At 40.9% G+C, this 21022-nt stretch overlaps 1 long non-coding RNA gene across 12 annotated transcripts in view; it reads right to left on the bottom strand.

Moving 5' to 3' along the window:
- The window catches only part of LOC104144224 (uncharacterized), a 369710-nt gene that overhangs the window by 200599 nt on the left and 148089 nt on the right, over window positions 1-21022 (bottom strand). For 11 of the 12 annotated variants that reach the window (XR_011134600.1, XR_011134586.1, XR_011134584.1 and 8 more), the window contains one exon: window positions 16694-16843. The exons of the other annotated variant lie outside the window; for it this stretch is intronic. This is a non-coding gene — a long non-coding RNA (uncharacterized lncRNA). The remainder of the gene's footprint in view (window positions 1-16693; window positions 16844-21022) is intronic. 12 annotated transcript variants of the gene reach the window in all.

The raw sequence follows: 21022 nt of genomic DNA, 5'->3' as shown, positions 1-21022 counted from the left end.
ATGAACTTCTTGGATCTATTATATTAAATACATGAGAATTTCCTATAAAAAATTCTAACAGGTACCCATACATTTTCTAAATTCTCAGTTTAGTTAAAGCTCTAACCTGAGATTTTTATGCTTCTCGTACATGGAGTATTATGCAAGAAAATATTTGCTCTATACCAGTTTGGGGGATGAAGAATGTATCTAAAACAGAAGTGGCAGACAAGAACATACAAGACCAGACTATTCACACAAAGGTTTTCGGTGGCTTCGGAAAACACAGCTGGTTTGTTCTATTGCTGTATTGATAAAAACAATATTTACTGTCTTTCAGGGACAGGTTAAGCTATGCCTAGCTCTAATGAACCCACAGTAAAGAAATATCATCAAACGCACCTTTTGATAGCAGGAATGCAGAAACTGTAGAATTTGTAGAAATGTGGCTTACACACAATGAAGTTAAGTATTTGAAAATCCTATACTATCCTATAGTACTGCTCTACTGTCCTAAGCATCTAATGAGATGCTAAACTCAGCTGCTGTGTTCATCTTGGTAAACTTGAAATTCAGAGCTTATTTAAATCATTCATTGGAATAAAAAGTGTTTGTATCAATATCAGGATGCAATTAATGAAAAAGGTAGAAAGGCAAGAGATGTGTGTATATAATGCTTCTTCTGAAAGGAGAGATGTTTTTCACTGTATTTTTCTTCTCCTCAGCTCCCTAGTACTGAAATGCAAATTTACTGCAAAATGAAAACCCTCCTAACTCAGGTTTGTAGAAGACATTGAGGTGTTTTTAAGCAGAAAGCTAAAAGTTGTAGTTATTTCCCAGGCTGGCAGCATGTCAGACAGTTGTTCATCTAGGACTGCTCCTGACTGAATTTAAACAGATGACTCCGCCTGAATGTATTAGGCTTTTAATAAACAGACCCTCAAATTACCTAGAAAATAGGTAAAGAGAATTTCTATAGGGACATGCTCGCCTAATGAACTCTGAAAGTGGTAGCATGGTAGTTCCCTTGCTTACTGCACTGAGGCTCCTTCCTCCAGGGAAGGAGCGCGACATTTTCTTTAATGATTCAGATAACACTGGAACCAGGGCACAAAAGGTTCGTGTCTTCTTGCAGACTTAGGTAGATTAAAAAAAATGTTACTGTATGCTTTCATGTCCATGGCTTACTGCATGTTATCAGTTGGACCTGCTCTGTCTCCACCCATTTCTGCTCAGGTAGGCTCTCAGAACATATTCCGGCTCCCCTGACCAAAAAAAACAGCACAGGTATGGGAGAGGCTGCTTACTGTTGGGACAAATCACTCTGCCGCTCATCTTATTGGTGACGTGCTACTTTCCTATTAAGCAATGGTGCTTCCATGGTGTTATTGCAGGTACCTCAGATATTGCCAGTTAAAATTCAGCAGAAGGTGGAAACTGCTGCCCCAAATAGCGGAGATAGGATGATCAGCACTATGCCATATGAAGTGATCTCCAATTACATGGCTAAAGATATGTGGCAGATCGTTTTCCTCAGACAGTCCTTACCTCATCATCAGATAAAAGTTCCTGCTTCTGCAGTTCTAGCCTTGCCTTGAAATCTGCTACCCCAGGTTGCTGCTCACCTTCCCTCTTCACTTGTGCTAGCCTTGGCTGTGAGGTGCCCTCAGGCAAGCCCACATGCTTGGGCAGAAGAACAGCTCTCAGCCTATGGTCTGCTTAACTTACTGGCAGTATATAGAGATACACAGTCTTCCATGTGTTGGCTGTTATTACCCTTTGCAAAACTCTATTCGAGAGCTTTAAGCAAATGTTTCCAGTTTGCGCACCCAGGATTACCTGGGGAGTCAGGAAACGAAGAATTAAGGTTTCAGTAGCTTTGTTCTTCTTTGATATGGGAAATCAACTTTCTCTGTCGGAAAACTGTGCTCTGTACAAAGGCCAAAACCCACTCGGACAGTAAAACATCCTAAAAAATATGTAAGCATTCATGAGATAACAGCGATAGCAACACAGAAGCTGCTCTTTTATCCTAGGTGCAAACGTATTATTTCGGTAGGTGCTATCATTTGATGATAATGCTACATTCATTGTTTACACTGATTAATGGTAATTGCTTTTGTACTCCAGTATTTTTCACAGAACAGTTTGGGTTCCAATGAATATATTAGTGTCTCATTGCCGTAAACACTCCCCTTACAGCTTGGCCTACAATGCAAGAAGTAGATACAGAGCAGTCACAGCTAAGTGATTTTTTTTCCTTTTTTGATTATTCTAGGAGATAAGATTTTTTTATATGAAGTGAAGGAGGAAATTATTCAACAACTTTCACTTTAATCTAGTCGTGAGTGGTATTCTAAATTCTTCATAATGCTCCTATAATTCTAAGTCCCTGTTAGATTGCTTTACTGTTAGGCCTGTGACCAAAGATTACAATTTCTTTTGCATTCCCAAAAACGCAGAATGCTTGAGTTTTTGGAATGGAAAGAAAATAAAATACCTTTTCTATTTTCCACAGAAACCATTTTAGCCCCAAATGCTACGTCACCCCATTACCCTCAGAGATCCTTTACGTAACGATCTACATAAAATAATCTTATTTTTATAAACCTCCCTTGGATTGGCTGGTGACTGTAACCCTCTCTCTCTCTCTCCCCTCCACCTTTTGCTTCCCCAGTTCTCCTGTATTTTTACATTCCCTTCTCCTCAGCCACCACTGAAGTCTCATTGCCAGGATAGTGAGGTACTACAGCAGATTGCCAAGCAAGGTTGTGGAGTCTCCATCATCAGAGACTCATCAGATTAGACAACATCTATGAGAAAGAGTTTGTTTATTGTTTATCCTGACTTAAGACCAGAGGACAGACTAAATGACTTTCTATGATGCTATGACTGTTAATAGGATTTTTCTTCCTATATCACCTAGAGACTTATGAAGAGAGTAATTTCCTATTTCTTTGGAGCAAAGAATTAAGGTTGTAGACTCTAGGATATTGCAGCAGTTCCTATCTCTATACTACAGTTAACACTGCTATCTTGGATACATCATTGAAGCAATTGTTTTGTAAGCATTGACTTGGAAAGTAACAACTGTACGAGGCTGAAATCCTCTTCTGCTCAAAGGAATTCTTCAAAGCGAATGAACCATCTCAGCCCTACTTAAGTTTCTGCTAAAGGACTAGAGTAGGATTATAATGGTCCCAAGGCCTTCCATCTGAAAGTGGAATTTCTTTCTGTGTTGGGAGCCTACCAAACCATAGGCTTCCTTCTGGAGAGGGTTTCCATGGGACTATATTGAATGTAAACCATATGATGATCATCTACAAGGGAAGAATTTTACACAAAGCATGCTGGGGAACAATATTCTGTTGTAGTCTTTTTATGTTATATGCAACAATACTTTTCATATATTATATAATAAATTTCCCATAGCAACCATTTTCATCATAATCAGTTATTGCTATCATAAAATATTGACCATGTGGTCACTGAGAAACAAAACCAATCTCAAATTCAATACTGAAAAGATGAGATTCCTTCCACAAATTCCCCACTCTGTTCAAATCCAAATACCAACAGAGAGGTGTGACTCAATGAATCCGGCAGCTGATTGCACATGAAACTATGAATATGACCATGAATTTATATGATAAACTGAGGAAACATAGCTACAATGTTCTTTATTTCACACATGCAGGCCTTACTATGTTTTTGCTGGTTCTTTGCCAAGGAAAAGTTACAGTGCCATTTGATGCAAGGCAAGTAAATAGAATTTGTTTTAGATAGTATAATTCCTTACCTGAATTTCTACTGCAATCAGATATTTATGCCTTAACACGCACACACTTATACAGAAGATATCTCCAATTTCTTTTTCCCCTCTAGCAATTATGTAAAATATTAGTGTTTTCTACAGTCTTGTAAAAAGAATCTGTAAAACTCCATCTGCAGATGGAAAGATGTCCTCTAAACACCAAAGAAACAGGACATCAACAACAATATTTTCAAATACAGTGATCAAAATTATTCAAGCACTGAGATCCTGAGATTCTCAGTTATGTGGGTCTAGTGGTAATGACTTATGCACTTATTTTTCATCAGGCAATATTAATTTGCTAAAACAGAGACCCTCTCAGAATTAGGCACAAATGATTCTCAATGGGGATGACTGCAAAACTTGTGTCTGGTCACACAGCGGAAGAGTTCACCCAGCTGCCTCCCTCAGCTGTGCCTGGCTCTGGTCCAGGTCCTGGCTAACCTTGCACTGGATAGGAGCTTCTCAGGTCCCAGGCAGAACAAAAATGAGAGACAGCCACACCAGCACAGTCAACAGAGAAAATCAAGTATCCCTTTCCTGATTGCATTTAAGCTCAAGAAGAGCTTCAAAGATTGAAGCTACAACTTGGTAGTTAGGGCATTTGGGAGACAGTGATTCAAGAGGAGCCTGAAATCAGTTGTAGAGGAGGCACAAATCTCCCCTTTATGTGTATCACCTCTGGCCAATTTGTTATTTTGGGCTAATCCCCATTTCCTAATCCTCAAATTTCATATACCTCTTCTTCCTTCTCATTACTCTTCATGTGAGAACTTCAGAGGGTCTCCCTTTGGTTCTGTCTCAGGAGACAAAGATCAACATATTGACATTTTTCCCTTAAAAGGAATTCTTGTTTTCATGAATTCAGGGCTATTTCAGAGTTAAATCTAGGCTCTTACTCATGAGTATGTAGCACTATTTCCATAGACTTCTATTAATTTTAAGGTATACCTTTTAAATACTTGTTTGCATTTTGCTTTCCTGGATCCAAAGCCTAGATAGGTTACAGAATGCGATGTATTGACTTTTAAGGGGAGCTGGGATTTATTCAACGACAGCTAATTGGGACCTTTGCTTTCGGACTTTAGCTGCATTGTTCTGCCAATATCTTCCCATCATCCCAGTAAAGCCATCAGAATGTCAGGAGAGATTAATTTGCTCCCCAAGATTAAAGCAGTGAACATACCAATTTAATCAGGAGTTTCGTGAGACAGTCTCTTAAACATCACCAAGAAAGCAGGGATATGCTTTAATAAGAATTTTATAACTGCTAAGCAAAAGGAGAGAAAAAATGCCCTGACTGTTTTCCAGTTTGGCAGGTTCGCAAATAGCTCCTGATAAGAACAAACAAAGTGTTTTACTGCTCTTATCAGTGCTTCACTTCAACACATCAGCCTTGTTTTGTCAACAGGAATAATTTGGCTGAGCCTTAGAAATGTGACTCTGAATGCATACATCTCCACCAGGAAATTCTCTCCAGTGCTCTGGGACAAGAATCGCATTGTTCTCATGTTCTGGTAGGTAAATATATATGGTATGAGAGCCTTGAACTTTGAATCAAATAGGTAGATACTGCTGTCTACCCCTACAGCTGATGACATCTTGCATTAGTGTGGCAGGTTGAGAAATGCAGGCTGTCAGGCCTGGAGGCTTACATGAATTTCTCTGACCCTATTCCATGCCACTGTTTTACAGCCAGGACAGATTGCCTTCTTTTTGTAGAGAAGATCAGAGGATACTCTGTATCACAGTGTTAATCTGTGGTAGCAGGAGAATGAATCTCAAAAAGTTCAAAAGTTTAGATAAGCCTATTTTCTCCATTCTACACCCCAAAGATTATTCTTCCTTTCCCTCATTCATCTTGTTTCCACTCAAAGTCCTTACCTACCAGAACTGACACAAAAGTACTCCACTCTTTCACCCTCAATGACATAGCTTCACCAGCAAAGGAAAAAAAAATCCTCTGTGCAAAACACCATGCCGGTCTCTGACAGCTCCTTCGCCTTCCCTCACTCACAGCACAGCACGCATGCACAACAGCCTTAGTGGGCTTGGAACAGGAGAAAAAAAGTAAACAGATGATCCTTGGTTTGTTTTCTGAGCCATTTACCTATCCTAAAATTAATATTGACAAATATTTTCATATCTGAAGTTCTTGCATTGCCTGGCCTAGTCAATCATAAATTTCAGTGATTTTTCCCCTTGGAGGGCTTCCTTGATCTAACAGAAAATGGGGCTTTTAAAATTAGGAGCCAATCTAAAGCTCGTAAAAGTTACAGATCGATAGAGCTGGCGTGGAGCAGCTTGGCAATGTACAAAAGCACCGGTCTGCTCTGCTGCTGCATCTCAATTATGCTCTGAGACACACCTGCTGTCCTGGTCCTGCTTTTCCCTTGAGGCAAGCCTACTAATGTGCTAATTTATATGGTGCATAAAGAGGGATTTGGAAGAGAGGCCTCAGAGACTCATTTTCACCTGGTGCCTTATTAGGGATTTGAACCCAGTTCGCTGGAGATGAAACGCCAATGACTATAACTCATTTGTGTCATTTAGTTCTCAATAGGTAGCCAGTCAGTGAATAATAGACTCGCAATGACTTTGTGCAGGTCATTTCCTTTAACAGATGTTCCTTTATGAAGTTGCTATCACATAAAGGTTTTGTGGATTTCCTTTGTGCATTAACTATATATTCAGGAGCAATCTATTTCTTTGTTATTAAACTGAATCAAAATAATTACATGTTAGTAGCAAAAAGGCAATCATCATATATTTTGCATTTCTACAGTATTTCTGTGGATTTCATATGCTAATACATTTAGATACAGCCTGGCTCACAGGATATAGCTTTTATAGCTTTGTTATTTACAGGGAAACAAAGAAAGTTTTGACTGCAGTTCTGCAAACTCTTTAGCTTCTCTACAATCACAGAATCACACAACAGTTGGGATTGGAAGGGACCCTGGAGATTGCCTAGTCCTCCCCCCCATTCAAAGAAGGGTCAGCTGGAGAAGGTTGCTCAAGAGCATTGTATAGTTGGGTTTTGAATGTCTCTAGGGATGGAGACTCTACGAGCTCTCTGGGACACCTGTTCAGGTGTTCAGTCACCCTCATAGTAAAAAAGTTTTTTTCTTATGTCTAAACAGAATTTCTTGTGTATCAATTTGTGCCCGTTGCCTCTTGTCCTGACACTGGGCACCACCGAGAAGAGTCGGTCTTCTTTCCTCCCTCCCATCAGGTATTGATGCACACTCATAAGAGCTCTTCAAGCCTTCTCTTCTCCAGGCTGAAACAGTCCCAGATCTCTCAGCCTCTCCTCACGTGACAGATGCTCCAATCCCTTACTCATCTCTGCAGCCCTTCACTGGGCTCACTCTAAAGGTAGTCTCACCAGCGCCAAGTAGAAGAGAAGGATCACCTCCTTTGACCTGCTGGCAATGCTCTTCCTCATGCAGCTCCAAATACCATAGGCCTTCTTTGCCATGAGGGTGCATTGCTGGCTCACGGTCAGCGTGCTGTCCACCAGGACACCCGGGTCTTCTCCTGCAAAGCAGCTACCCAGCTGCTCAGCCCCGAGCCTCTACTCGTCCATGGGGTTATTCCTTCCCAGGGGCAGGTCTTTGCACTCCCCTTGGTTGAACTTCAGCACGCTCCGCTCTGCCCATCTCTCCAGCCTGTCAAGGTCCCCCGGAAAGGCAGCACCGCCCTCTGGGGTACTCCAGCCACTCCTCCCTGTTTTCCATCCTCAAACTTGCTGACGGTTCACTCCATCCCATCATCCAGCTCATTAATGAGGATGCTGAACAGTGTTGGCCCCAGTATCGACCCCTGAGGTACACCGCTAGTGACTGGCCTAGAGCTGAACTTTCCACCGGTGAAAGTTCAGTTAACTGCTGCTCAAGGGACAAGGCGTTTTTTGTTGTTAAAGCACATGCTCACATTTATTTTATTGATATAACATATCTGAATAGCAAGTAGTTGATATAAAAAAAATCTGTCAGTAATGATTAAGTTATTATGAAACCACAGTGATCAAAACATTTAAGTTACTCAGAATTCCAGTGTGCCTGGCTGGATGTGAAGAGTTGGATGCTTTCAAAATACCAGGGCTTAGCATGAATACAAGTGATCTGCATAGAAAATTAAATATTTTCATTGAGTTTTGAGTTTTGTTCTCTAACGACCATTTACACTGTGTATTTGGACAGCATGGCCTGGTGCCCACAATTTAAGCAACTCAAGAGCTTTCTTTAAGATTCTCAAGCTATCCAATCTGTTCTCCTTGGTTTGTACCCCCTCAGGGGTAACAACAACCTTAAGCACCCGCTGTTAAGAGCTAACACAAAACGTTGAAGCTTGAGATTGTTTCTTCCAGATCTTTCAAATGCACACATTTGTCTGACAAGGATCTTAATGGAGCAGGGATTTTGCATTTACCACATTCTGCTGTCTGGAGAGGCAGATAATGCAGAAGTACAGCCCGGGCACGAGGCAGGGACATAGCCGATTTCAAAAAAGATTGTAATAAATGAGGGCTTTACCTTATCGTTCTCCACCAGCTGTTTTGTTTAGCTGCTGCCTTTCAGGTCTCGAGGTCTGTGAAAGCATGCCACTGCCATGATGACAGCCCATCATCGTGATACTTGTGTTCAGCAACGTAACATCGTATCTACTGCAGCGATACATCTCCTGAATTGAACTAATAGGCCCAGCTCTTGAGCTGCAGCCAAGGGCGGCTTTCAGGCTCTCTCGCATACAGTCCTCCTGGAGTGGGCTGAACACAGCTTGGCAGCAGCCCAGGAGCTAGACCTGCAAGTTCGCTTTGGTGGACCTAGCCTTTCTGACTGCCAAGAGCTCCTCCAAGAGTCATTTCAGGCAGTGGGAAAATAGTGGTTAGCAACAGATGCTGGACCTCAGCTTAGGCACTTAAACAAAGTGGCCAGTCTCTCTAGCCTTGTCTATAATGAGAGGAAAGAGAGAGGCTCTGAGGGCAATTCAGAGCAGGAGCTTCACTAAATGCCCCAAGGAGAAGCCTTTCTCTCTTCACTGAAGAGGAGAACTGACAGAAACTGGCCTCTAACCTGGCACACTGGCTCGGTGAGCAAACTTAAGCAAATACTCCTTTAAAGACTTTGAACAGGACTGAGGATCAACCCCTTTCCTCACTCACTTAATGACATTGGTCAAAGTTTTCAGAAACGTGATTCGAAATCTGTGTTTTCATACACTTAAGCAAGACAACAAAGGGCTGCGTTTTCAGGGACTATATGCAAAAAGAGGAAGACTCAGGCATTTAAAGGGAGATTTAGATAAAATGCCAAGTACAAATGCAATCGTGACAGCTACTTTTCCCATCTCACTATATTAATGCCCCTTCTCCACACCTGCATTTTATATAGTCACTACTTCAAGTAATTATTATTTCATGTGGGAGTGGAGAGTGGAAGGTGATACTTTACTGTGGAGCACTCAATATCCTCAGCATTTCTGTACACTATGTATCTCTAGCTAGCTTTCCAATTAATAGGCCAGTGATTTTGGATCCCATTTTGGGGGGCTACTGCCACCAGGGGACATTTTGAAAGGCAGTAGGGCTTTAACCTACAGTTCTGGATTCCATGCCATAGCTTGGCCCTTAAAAATTAAACACTGTGAATTTCAGCCCTTCCTCTCTCCTTTTTCATCCTTTTATTAACTCTCTTTTTTTTTTTTTTGGACCCCAGTAAGTAAGCTCAGCATTTCTGAAAACTAAGCTGTACTAAATATCCTCCAGCACCCAAAGCTTGATTCACTGACAATTGTTTTTGAAATGCTAAACCATCTGGAGACATGGACGTAAATCTAATAAACGCTACTCATTACAATACATTAATTCTAACATTAGGAAATACCTTTCAGTGATCCTGAGGCATCTACCTATTGCTATGTTTATGCTTAGAGAAGTTTGGGGAGGCAGCTTAATAGGTCAGACTGATCATATGTAGTGATGCATGTTCTACAGATTAAAACAGTCAGAACATAGCTGTATATAAATGATAGACAAAAAGGGAAGGACAAGAGGGAAGGCAGCTAACAGACAGAAGTCAGATAAATCTGTCTCCCATGCACACACTATTTTATACTGGCCCACTCAATGCTTTTCAGTTCCTCTGTTTTTCCATTTCACACTGCTCAAATTAAAGCTCCTGGGATCCAAATTCCCAGCAATACCCAGTAGATAGGGTTGCTGAAGTTCACCTCCACAGCCCTGGTCTCATTTAACACCAGCATTGCCCCCGGCGTCACTTATATCTGCTCTAAATTAAGCTGGCTGGGGGATTTTGAAGGAAAAAAGTACCCTACAGCAGACAAAACCAAAATATTGCTGCTGGCCAATCCACCCACATACCCTTTATTCAAAGAAAATGTTTTCACTGGTGTCTTCTCTGAAGTGACCAAGCAACTGTTTGAGTTTCCTAACTGTGTTTCCCTTGAGGGCACTATGGCATCCTCTGTTGTACACAGGACTTAAGACTTCTTTGCAGTAGGACTTAATTCTCTCCAAGCAATGACAGTGGCTTTCATTTCCTCATCTGTAATCGCACAAGCTGTGGCAGGTATCCACTTGGGTTGCCATAAGCAGTCAGAGGAAAACAAAGGCGGCAGCTTCAGCGCCAGCCAGAGAAACAAAGGCACTGAGCATGCTGCAGCATGCTGGGGCACTGCTTTGGCAGGTGGCACTGGACCTCAGCACACGGCAGGCCGGGGTCATTTCCTTACATGTGGCCACACCTACATTTATTTCCTGCATGTCCTCATGGGCATATCTGCAAATGAGGAAAAGGAAAATTTTTTTCCATTCTTGAGGTTTTTTTTCAACAAATCTGCCTTAACGTCTGCCTTAGAGCATTCCAAAAGAGTGAAGGTCATGTCCTCTACAAGCATCAAAACAAAACAAAGCTACAATCTTCTGCCTGGTTTTTTTTTTTCCTTTTGAAGACACAGGGCTATCAGTATTCATCTTCCTTAGGCTTCTGCAGTTCTCTTTAGATTGGCAGCTCTTTTATCCTTGCATTAAAGGTCAGTGTTGAACTCGTTCTTTTCCTTCAGGTATTTCTTCCTCTAGAGGTTAATTAAAAAGAACAAAGGGCCAGCTACTCTTCTGCCTTCTGTTTTGCATAGTCATTTACAGACCTAGATCCATCCACCTAGATCCAGCCTGCACAGGCATTCAGAGCTCTTCAGACACTCTCCCAGTGTGGACTACCAAGCAGTATTCATACGGAGCAGGACAGGGAAGACAACTACTGAAGCAGTGCTTAAATATTTCAAGAACACTGTAGTGACCTGACTGACACAAAGGTTTTGGCAGGCAGCCCGGTCGCTGAAACAGCTTTAAGGAAGAGGGCATAGGAGCTCAGCAGTGAATCTCAACTTTGGAGCTTCTTAGCTGTTGTAAATTCATTCCACTGAGGAACAAGGCCATGATTTTAAACTCTTTCTCCGGCACGATGAAATCCACCTCTCACAAATCAGCTGATAAATTTACTGGGTAGAGCAAGAAAATACCACCCACTCGGGTCTGCCTCCCTCACTTTAGACCAGTGTTAGCATATCACACAAGTGTAAAATGGCCATACAGTTGAGTGGCAATGGAGAAGCAAAATAAAACCCATTTCACCTCTCTAATTAATTTGGTTGTGCTTGCATGATTTCTCTGTCACTCTTCCAGTTCTTCAGTCATCCACAGACTTTCAGGTTAGAGAAGACATGAATTTTAAATGCCAGAAGCACATAGAAAAAAAACTTTTAGAAATTATTTAGATGTACTTTAAAGAAGGAAAATAAAAAGGGCACCGGCCTGGTCCAGACATTTTTCCATAAACTGCTTTTGCTGGAAAATTGGATTTTTAACTAAATTAAGTATTTCCTTAGTCACAAGCCTGAAAATCAAAGTATTTTCATTTGAAAATGCTTTCTGATTCCTCAAGAGCCATGCAGTTCAGTTAGGTGTTATCCTCACTTCTCTCAGCTAACTATGATGCACTGTAGTTCTCAGCTTCAACAGTCAGATGGGAAAATCAGCATGGAAGCTGTAGACTGGCCAGAAAATCTGGCTTAGAGAAGAAAAAGGAGGAGGAGGTATCCAGGAACACAGCCCCCAGGGTGTTCTGCCAGCATTTCCAAATAAAGCCATTTAGTTTTCAGCTGAAATTTGTGGGTAATCAGGTATTAGATGAAAAAATTGCACTAACCCTGCTGAAGTCTAGCACATGTGTGTTCTCCTTCTCTTGTGGGCTGTTGTTTTCCCCACTGCCTGGAAAGCACTATGTTTTCCTCAGTAGTGCTATTTAGAAAGCCTGGTAGGAGTAGCTGCACTCAGAAGTGTCTTATTTGCCCATCCTAATGAGTAAGTGATGGGTAGTACTGGAAGTGAGGACGTGGTTTCTATTCACAGCACTGTAACAGTGACTGATCACTTTATGTCCATTATAAAGCTGGGGAAATTTCTCAAATGGGTAATGTGAGGCTTAGTTAATTTTATAAACTGCTTTGTGGTCATTACTGCCTTCAATGCTATAGAAACTGAACATAAAATAGACCATCCTTGAATGAAACGTGAAGTAGAAACGTAAAATATGATTGCTACAAGAGGAAGACACATTGATAAAAAGCATCTTATAATCACCTCTGCCACTACATGCTTATTCGTACTCTTAATTTCTTTGGGACAGATACTGTATCTCTTACTCCTGCTGAACAGTAACACAGCTATACTGGGAGGCACAACTTACTAAGAAAGCTAAAGCCCGCTGTGACAGTAGCAAGAGCTAGTCCTCTGAGAATAAAGAGTACTACGGGCAGAGCGCTTTGTCATAACAAAATTGTACCTTATTTTCTCTGAGAGCAAGGAGTATTCTGGGGTAACGTGGAGGCCCAATCCCAAAGGAACATGATCAGAACTTAGTAGAGTATGGTACCAAGAACACCCTCTACAATGTGACACAAGAGCAAATGACAAATGAAACGGAATCACTAATACCACCTCATTCTTTATTATTTAGAAACTTGTGGCACCTGAAAGAAAACAGACAAAACTGGCAACGTTACCACACTTAGCATTGCTGGGGAAATATGGGGCTGTGGTTTCTGAACTAAAATTACTGTCCATGCAGTCTGATATATTTTAAACTTCTCTGTAACACTTCATTGCATAATTCAAAAGGCCTCTACACTACAAACATCTAACATATTTATGCTGGCAGCACTGTCAGTGCGTTTTTGTTATAAGAAGCTTGGAGGTCTGCTACAAATAATCTCCAATGAGTAACTCTAATTAGTGGCTAAAGTTGGCATATTTCCTGCTATCTGAAATTAGATCAGAGAGTTAGCCTGAGATGAAAAAGCCCTATTAACTCCCTAGGCTTCCAGTTCCTGCTCATTGGTAGAAATTAATGTTTTGAACTTTATCAGCTACTATCTAAAGAAGTCTGGAGTCAGTGGTAATAGAGCAATTTGTGAAAGACTTTCCTGCCAATTGCTTCTGCTGAAGTACCATAGGCACTCTAAATAAATATCCACAGGAAAACTTCATTTAATGGTTACATGCAGCTCAATAATATTCAGGAACGATGGTCTAGAGGCCAAGGTGCCAGCCCAGGAATTATGAGAGCTGGGAGATAGTCCTTGCTCCAAGATACTGTTCCATCATTTTTGCAAGACCTGAGAAAGTCACACTTTTGGAGAGGGAAGAAATGGGGGGAAATGACAGAAGTCTGGCTTAAGTTAAACAAATCCTTATTTTTCCTTCAGGTTGTGAAAACAGAGGGGCTTCTCTGGACAAAGGAGCCCACTTTTAGGTGTTCAGTGCCTACAGTTATCTTTTGTGTAGACTCCTGTTTGTCATCTGTAAAATAGCACTGCTCCACCTCACAGGAACATTAGAGAGACGAATACTCTCCCCTGCCTCCTAGAGGCATCAAGCCCCAAAAAAGCCCATCACCCAAATCCATCAGAGGCAAATACAAACACCCTATCCCCACAGGGCCTTCCAGCTTCCCCAGCGCTCCTGGTGGTGAGACTAAGCTTTACACCTCAGTTTGCCTTCCACTTGGATTCAGTAGCTCTGAGGTTTTCCATAGCTGCATGTTCCTCCCCTTTGTCAGCTTTGCTCAATTTGGAAAATGCTAAAACGTATAACCCTCTTTTAAATATCAGCACAGAGAAGGGTCAGGTAGAAAGACAAGGGGAAAGGCAGTAGAAACGAAGGCACAGAAAATCCTCCTCTTGGGAAATATATTTAAACTTCAGTCCTTAGAATTTCTAAACAAGGAAGAGATTTGTCAAGTTGTATTTTGCTCAAGCAAACACACGGGAAGGGAGGCAATTTGTACATCCTGGGGCTAAGCACAGAAAAACAAAATAAGACTAGAGTCAGCGCGTAGACAAAGGAAGAAACATGTCATTAGGTCAGGCTAGTCTTGTTTAGACAGAACCATAGAGAATTTAGGCTATCTTTCAGTTGTGGTAATCAGCCTAAGCAGACAAAATCAATGTCTTAAGCTCTTGATAACTACAGAAAAAATAGTAAAGTCAGGCCTTGTGTTTCCAGACAAAGTTGTGGTTTTAAAGCAATCCATTATCCCATCAGGCAATGTGGAAACTTTCTGCAGAATCCATTTACCACCACAGGAAGATTTATAATTTAATCAAACCTGCAATGGAAACTGAGTCCTCACAGACAAAATGCTAGTGTGCCCTCACCATCTCCTCCACGCCACAAAAATCTACCACATAGACCCTTGCATTTAGCATTTGAGATGACTTTTCTCCAAATTCCACATAGGCTTCTAGGATGGGTGCTTTTCAAGACCATTTCTCTTGTTTTCCTCCTCAAAGGGACAGGCAGGTTCTGTACAAAAAGATTTTAAGGGAAGCAGGAAGAATCTACCTCCTTTAGCCTCTCTTCACAGCAGAGTCAACATAACTGAACTGTTATCTCAAGAATGAATCCCATTCAAACAAACAACCCTTTTCTTAAGCCTGACAAGGTTTTAAAGTCAAATTGATCGCACTGAAGAAGCTAGAGGCTAAAAGCCAAATGAATGCAGTTCATTCAGCAAGTAACACAAACATCCTACAGGAGACCACGCAGGCTACAACCAGTCAGAGTTTCAGGACCCTCTCAAAGTTCCCATCATGCTTGGGAAGTTTAAGCAAGTTCTCTCAGTATCTCCCAAAAAACTGCAGCTTACCACAGCACAGGAGAACAGTGGGTGCATCTTGTAACTCCTGCAATTGAATATGGACACGTGCAGGGTGAACAAGGTAACCAAGTTAAGTAGGTTCTAGGGTAGCTTCTCTCCCTCAGGCTCAGTAACTCAAGAAGGCAACTCAAGGGCACATAACATGGCTTAAGAAGGGCAGTTATACTATACAGAAGTCTGCAGAAGCAAATTCGTTTCTGTCACCATAACATTAAGTGATAAAAGCAAAGCTGCTTTACATCCCCGATAGAAGAATGAATCAATCAAATGACGCTCCAGGCAACTAATTACCCAAAGAGTTTTATTTACAGACTGCAGTGGTTTGCGGAAATGTTTTTGTTTGGTTATTATAAATTTCATGTGGATTCTGTGATTTCTGTGAATATTATCTGTACTTTTTCTAAGTAGTTTTGGGGAGTTAGCTCATCTGTTTAGTAGCAAGACCTGGATGCCAGCAGGGATATCCAGAAACATGTGATCAAACAGTCAAGACCCCTCACCTGGATTGCTAAAAGCAACAATGGGCCTTTAGCCAGCTGAGTCTTTCTGGCTTTGAATAATCTCTTCATAAAAACATGCCAAGGGTGAGGGCTTAAATACTCAGGCTGAGATAATATCTGTGAAAACTGCTGTTTTCTCCACTCAACCAAATAGTGGCAGACACTGTTTAACAAGGGGAATTCTTCAGCCAAAAGGAGTCCATTTACTGCCAGAGGGTGATATGGAAGAACTTGGTCTCTCTTGGGGATTTGGACCAAACCCAGGGACAAGACCAAACTGAGTCAGACTGCATTCAGAACACTAATGCTTGATATACATCTGTCATACTTTACATGTTAAGCAAGTGGGTGTTTCATTTGCTAAGCCTGTTTCCTGTTGTCCCCAAAGGGTGTAACTAGGTGAAACCAGTCAGCAAACTGGATGGTTTGGGAGACTTAAGCAGCAGGCTCTGGAGTCAAAAAGGAGGCCTGCTGGGTTCAATGTCACTGGGACATGTAACAAAGACACTCAGAACTAGGAAAAAAGATGTGTCATTATATAGACGCCAGGAAATTAATGCATGTGGGATTAAGTATTTAGAACTAATCGCAAGAATCTGGAGAACATTAAAAGACAAGAATGAGACCTGGTTTTAACATAGATATGTTATGTTTTTACTAAAGGACATGTTACTATTGTGAACTAGATTTCCAGCTGTAATTAATAAGCCTTGGCTTTAGCTCTAGTTGGGAGAACACAAAGAAGCCCTTTATGACTCCTCCACTCTTAGAAATGGTTCCACTTTGGTCTGGATCCCACCATAAAGTGGAACAGCCCCAAGGGAATCTTCAGCTGATTGGACCTACTTGGGTTTTGATCTGCAGAAAGGCTATACTGCTGCCACAGTGGAAAACTAACAATGAGAAGGCTGCTGGCTTCTCTAACCTAAAATGGGTAATATTAGTGAAGCATAAAACCGTCCTAGGAGCTGTGAGCACCAAGGAGTCCCTTTAACCACTTCTCTGCTCCCATCACAGTAGGAAGGAAAGGCTGTCCATTGGTATATTAAGCTAAATAAAACGTTAACTCTGTCTCATATCCAGTCAGCACTTCCTCATTTGCTGCATAGCAGAAAGTTGTGCATGTAGTAGTATTTTTTTAAGGTATACGCTCTTACTTGTTAAAGAAGGCAGCACAAGGAAGTGTACCTCACATATGGAGCAGGAGCAGCTGAGTCTCATGGTGTTCTTGAAGGAATTTCAATTGTTCCCATCCTCTGACAGCTGCATCAAGTAGTCCTGAATCTGAACCTTTTCCACGGAATTTACTAGAGAGAAGATGGCACAGATTAGGAGTATGAGTTGAGAAAATTTGCTGAAAATGCAACAAAACAGTAGGACAGATTTTAAGTCCAGTAGGCACCTCTGCATGTTACCATCATGATCCACATTCTGTACTATTTCATTTCACTGTGAATGTTGGTTTAAGCATGTGGGCTGTTATCTACACCTTTCTTTTTCTCATATGCTGAAAAGAAAGCACTGTTTATGTGTCAACATACTTGGTCACTGTTCACCTTTCTTACAGTGCTCTGATGACACATTATTCTGTATTACATAAAAAAAAAAATTAAGCTCGATTTATTATAGACTGTGCTGCATGAGAAATAGGAGTGCTTGAGACATATTGAAGGAATAGTATGTTAGGATTATAGAAGGCTGAAGTGACTTCCTAACACACTCAAGACTTAGGAAATAAGAGGCAAGTGGAAGAGGGTATAGGTGAGGCCAAAGCAATATGAGTTCATGGAAGTTCTGAATAAGAAACTACACATCTGTTTATGTAAGCCTGTCTATTTTCCTCCGTATAAACACCTGGTAGCTTCGTTCTGGAGAACACTGAGGCACCACTAGGGACCAAGATAAAGGGTGGAGCTACGGACACGATATCACCAGCACCAATGGAGTGCAAAAAGCAGCCCCACAAACTGCTGTGTCAGCATTCACTCCGGACTTTCTGGTACATAGGACTCTGCATCGTTGTAGGCTGATGCAAGCAAAGAACCTGGCTAATTTTTTTTAATCATCTAAAATGAAAATAATGTTCTCTCTCTTCATAAAAGCATTTTCCCAATGTTCATTGTAGAACTGCAGATTACTAGAAACAAGGTAAACCAGCTCCTGTTGGATTGTGGTTTTGCGTAAAAGGCTTGTCAGACTTTTCTGCCTGTCTGTAAGACAGGTAAACCTGAAGTAAAATTATAAGGTTTTTTTAAATAACGTGTACCTCTGAGAAAAGACATTGCCAAAAGAGCTTCCATTTTAGTGAATTAAATATTTTGACCATTCTCAAGTTTAATGGCTAATCCAAGGTCAAGATCAACGTACCTGAATTCCACAGAGCAACACAAGCAGAAATTATGAACTGTACTTCATTGTAACTGCTGGAGGTCAGGTCTGAATGAGGCACTTACATTTGACAAGAGGTGTTTTCTCTAGCTCTGATTTTAGAAAGGTTTGTGACAGCAGAATTTAACTTGTGTTTTTCATGAGAGAAGAGCTGTATCAACACTACTGTCCAGCAAAATTTTATATTACACATTCTTTACTATGGTCTTGATACTCCCAGATGATCCAAAAATTATATCTTTCTGTAGCCAGTCACAGTAACTGGTATATTCAATGGTTTTTCAGTATAAAACAGATGTCAGGTACAAATACGGTCCAGCTGATGCTTCCTCTATGGCTTAATTTCATTAAAACTAGAGATGGATTTACGGCTGCCCTTCCTAGTCATTCTTCTACCCCCATTTACTTGTCTCAAACGAAGGCACAGCAGCAACTTTTCAATGTTAATGTAAAGCTTGTGGAATGCAATTAACTGACTGGTTTGGTGAGACATTGGAACAACTTCACCAGTTGGTTTTTTTTTTTTTTTTTACCTCTCTGCTGAGATGGTTCTGACAAAATGGCCCATTAGCTATCTATGTATAACTGCAGTTAGATGTTGAGTAAAATAAACTACAAACATGTGGGGTAAGACTTACCTAAGATAAACTGGGGTAACCTTTCCGATTGACTGATCTCCTTTGTGAAAGGTAAACAATATAAATTAATTTCATCCTGAAACAACAACATGGGATTCTAGGTTTATTCTTTTAATGGCTCTCAGGGCAAATCGGATCAGGTCATCTCAGAGTTGATGAGGACTAGAAGTGGCTTGACAGTACATCTGAGAGAAGAACATGAGCAAAGATGATGCTAATAAATCTCTGCTGATCCCTAAGAATCCTAACCTCGGTTACAACCAGCTGTCTCTGAGTTCAAGGAATCACTGTCACTGCTGAAGATCCTTTTCTCTGGCATTGCAAATATTAGAAGAGTAAAGAATAAGAATTATTAGGGGCTCTAATCAAAGGTCAGGCTTCTATTGGGAAAATCCCTACTTCACTGGATTGCACACTTTTGTAGCCACTCTATGCCACAAGTGCCATGTAAGGCCTCTAAGAAAGGGCCCGAGGACTGGACCAAGTCATTTAAAATGCAAAACTCCTTGCAGCATAGTGCAACATCTGCACTTCTCCTGGCTCACACCTCAGTATCAGTATTAGATTCTACGGCTGAAATTGGCCTAAAAGCACAGCTGATGTAGCCAGATTAGAACTCCAGATCACACTCCCAGACTGGCATGTTGGCTCAGCATTTTGACAGCAGTGAAGAAAAACAGCAATTATTTTTGCCATTAAAAGAAATGCAGATGGCTCTGTGTTTACCTGGAGTACTCCTATTTAATTTTATCCCTATAGCCACTTTTCTGATAGTAGCTATTCTAATATGCTGACCAGAAGCCCAATGATGACATTGTTGAGAAGAGGGGGAGGCTGCTTCAGCGCTTGCAAGTATGTTATCTTCATCTACCCTTACCAGCAATATAGGTATTTCCATCAGGCTCTAAGCCTGTCAGGAGGAAACAGAGAATAATTTCACTCACCATGTATACAGCATTGCAAAGAGGCCCTCAGTTCCCTCGATCTTAAATTTAACAGGTATCATAAAGTTTAAGGAAAATACTATATTTTGTTGAAAGAAAGTACCAAAGCATTCTGTGGTGCTTTTCTCAAAGGCAGAGATGAAGGAGAAACCTTGCAAATGAAAGCAGGGCATCCCACTAGCTCAGCTGAATAAAAGATCAAAAGGGGAAAAGCTATGTGGAATCATTCTCCACCTAGAACTCAATCTGCATTCAAACTCAATTTATGGATGAACGAATGATAGAGATCAGCTTGAGGGAAGTGAGCTGCAATCATCCTCATTATTATTACATGAGAACATACAATTACGGCAGCCAAAATATCCACTATAAATATCACCTTGGGCTCGGTTCTTGCCTTACACTAATTTTACACTTATGCAATTTCAATTTGTGAAAGATGCACTGAGTTTCAAGATCATCATACAAAGAAAGCAATATTTTATTTGAAGGACATGCTTGCATGTTAAGATCTAGAAATGCCAGCGCTGACACAGAAGAGCAAACTGATTTGCTCCCATGAATGTGTTGAAACAAAGTGAACTATTCCCATGCCTACTCTCCGTTCTGCTACTAGATTAAAAAACCTTTGGCATATTCTCTAGCAAAAGCTAGACATTCCATAACTATATACAATTAATACTTTTTGTGACACCTAATCTATAGATTATTGTTATGGCTCTAAAAGGTTCCTGAGAAGACATATAAGGCCAGCTGATCCTGGAGACATTTGAGCGTAACAAACAATGCAGATAAACGATGCGTGAGTTTAATGCAAAGGTATCCTTGATAACAGCAGAAGTCAAGTCTGGCACAACTGGTGACAAAGTTATGCCAGAACAGAACGAGTCCTGAATTTGGGGCAGAATTTTTCAGTGAAAATTGAACTGCTGATCCTTTAGACTGCTACACGTGACAAGTCAGTTAGTGAACGGGCTTGGAATAATCTAGCAGTATTTGTTATTAAATATAGCCCCAAATCTTTTCTTTTTATTTTCTTGTAATTCTAAAACATGTACTGTCTAGTTCTCAATTAAAATTTCACACAGAGTAAGCTAAATTTCTGCATCAGACCTAACAACAACATCTAGCTATGTATTCAACAAACATGATTGCCTTTCCATTCATATATCATCAGCGCAACTGATCTAAAGCAACAGTGTAGTTTAAAAACGTGGAGACACTGCAAAACTTATTTGTAGAAATATATATGGCCTACAAAACTTACTCGCTGTTTATCATGACTATTGCTCAGGGAGCATTCACAACCGGTCCCAGTAACTGACTAACTCACACCATGTGTTCATTGCAGGCATGGGTTCACACATCTGCTTCCTGACCAAATGACTCCCCGAACACAAGCAGCTCTCCCAGCATTCTAATTTAAACATATGAATATTCACACCAGCATTCACAGATGGATATATGTTGGCAGGCGTATCCATAACACTTTTCTTCCTGGGAACTGAAGGTTTCT

The sequence above is a fragment of the Struthio camelus genome, chromosome 1 (assembly GCF_040807025.1).
Source record: "Struthio camelus isolate bStrCam1 chromosome 1, bStrCam1.hap1, whole genome shotgun sequence".
Classification (NCBI taxonomy): Eukaryota; Metazoa; Chordata; class Aves; order Struthioniformes; family Struthionidae; genus Struthio; species Struthio camelus.
The sequence above is the reverse complement of the archived record's forward strand: the minus strand, read 5'-3'. Positions and strand labels throughout refer to the sequence as shown.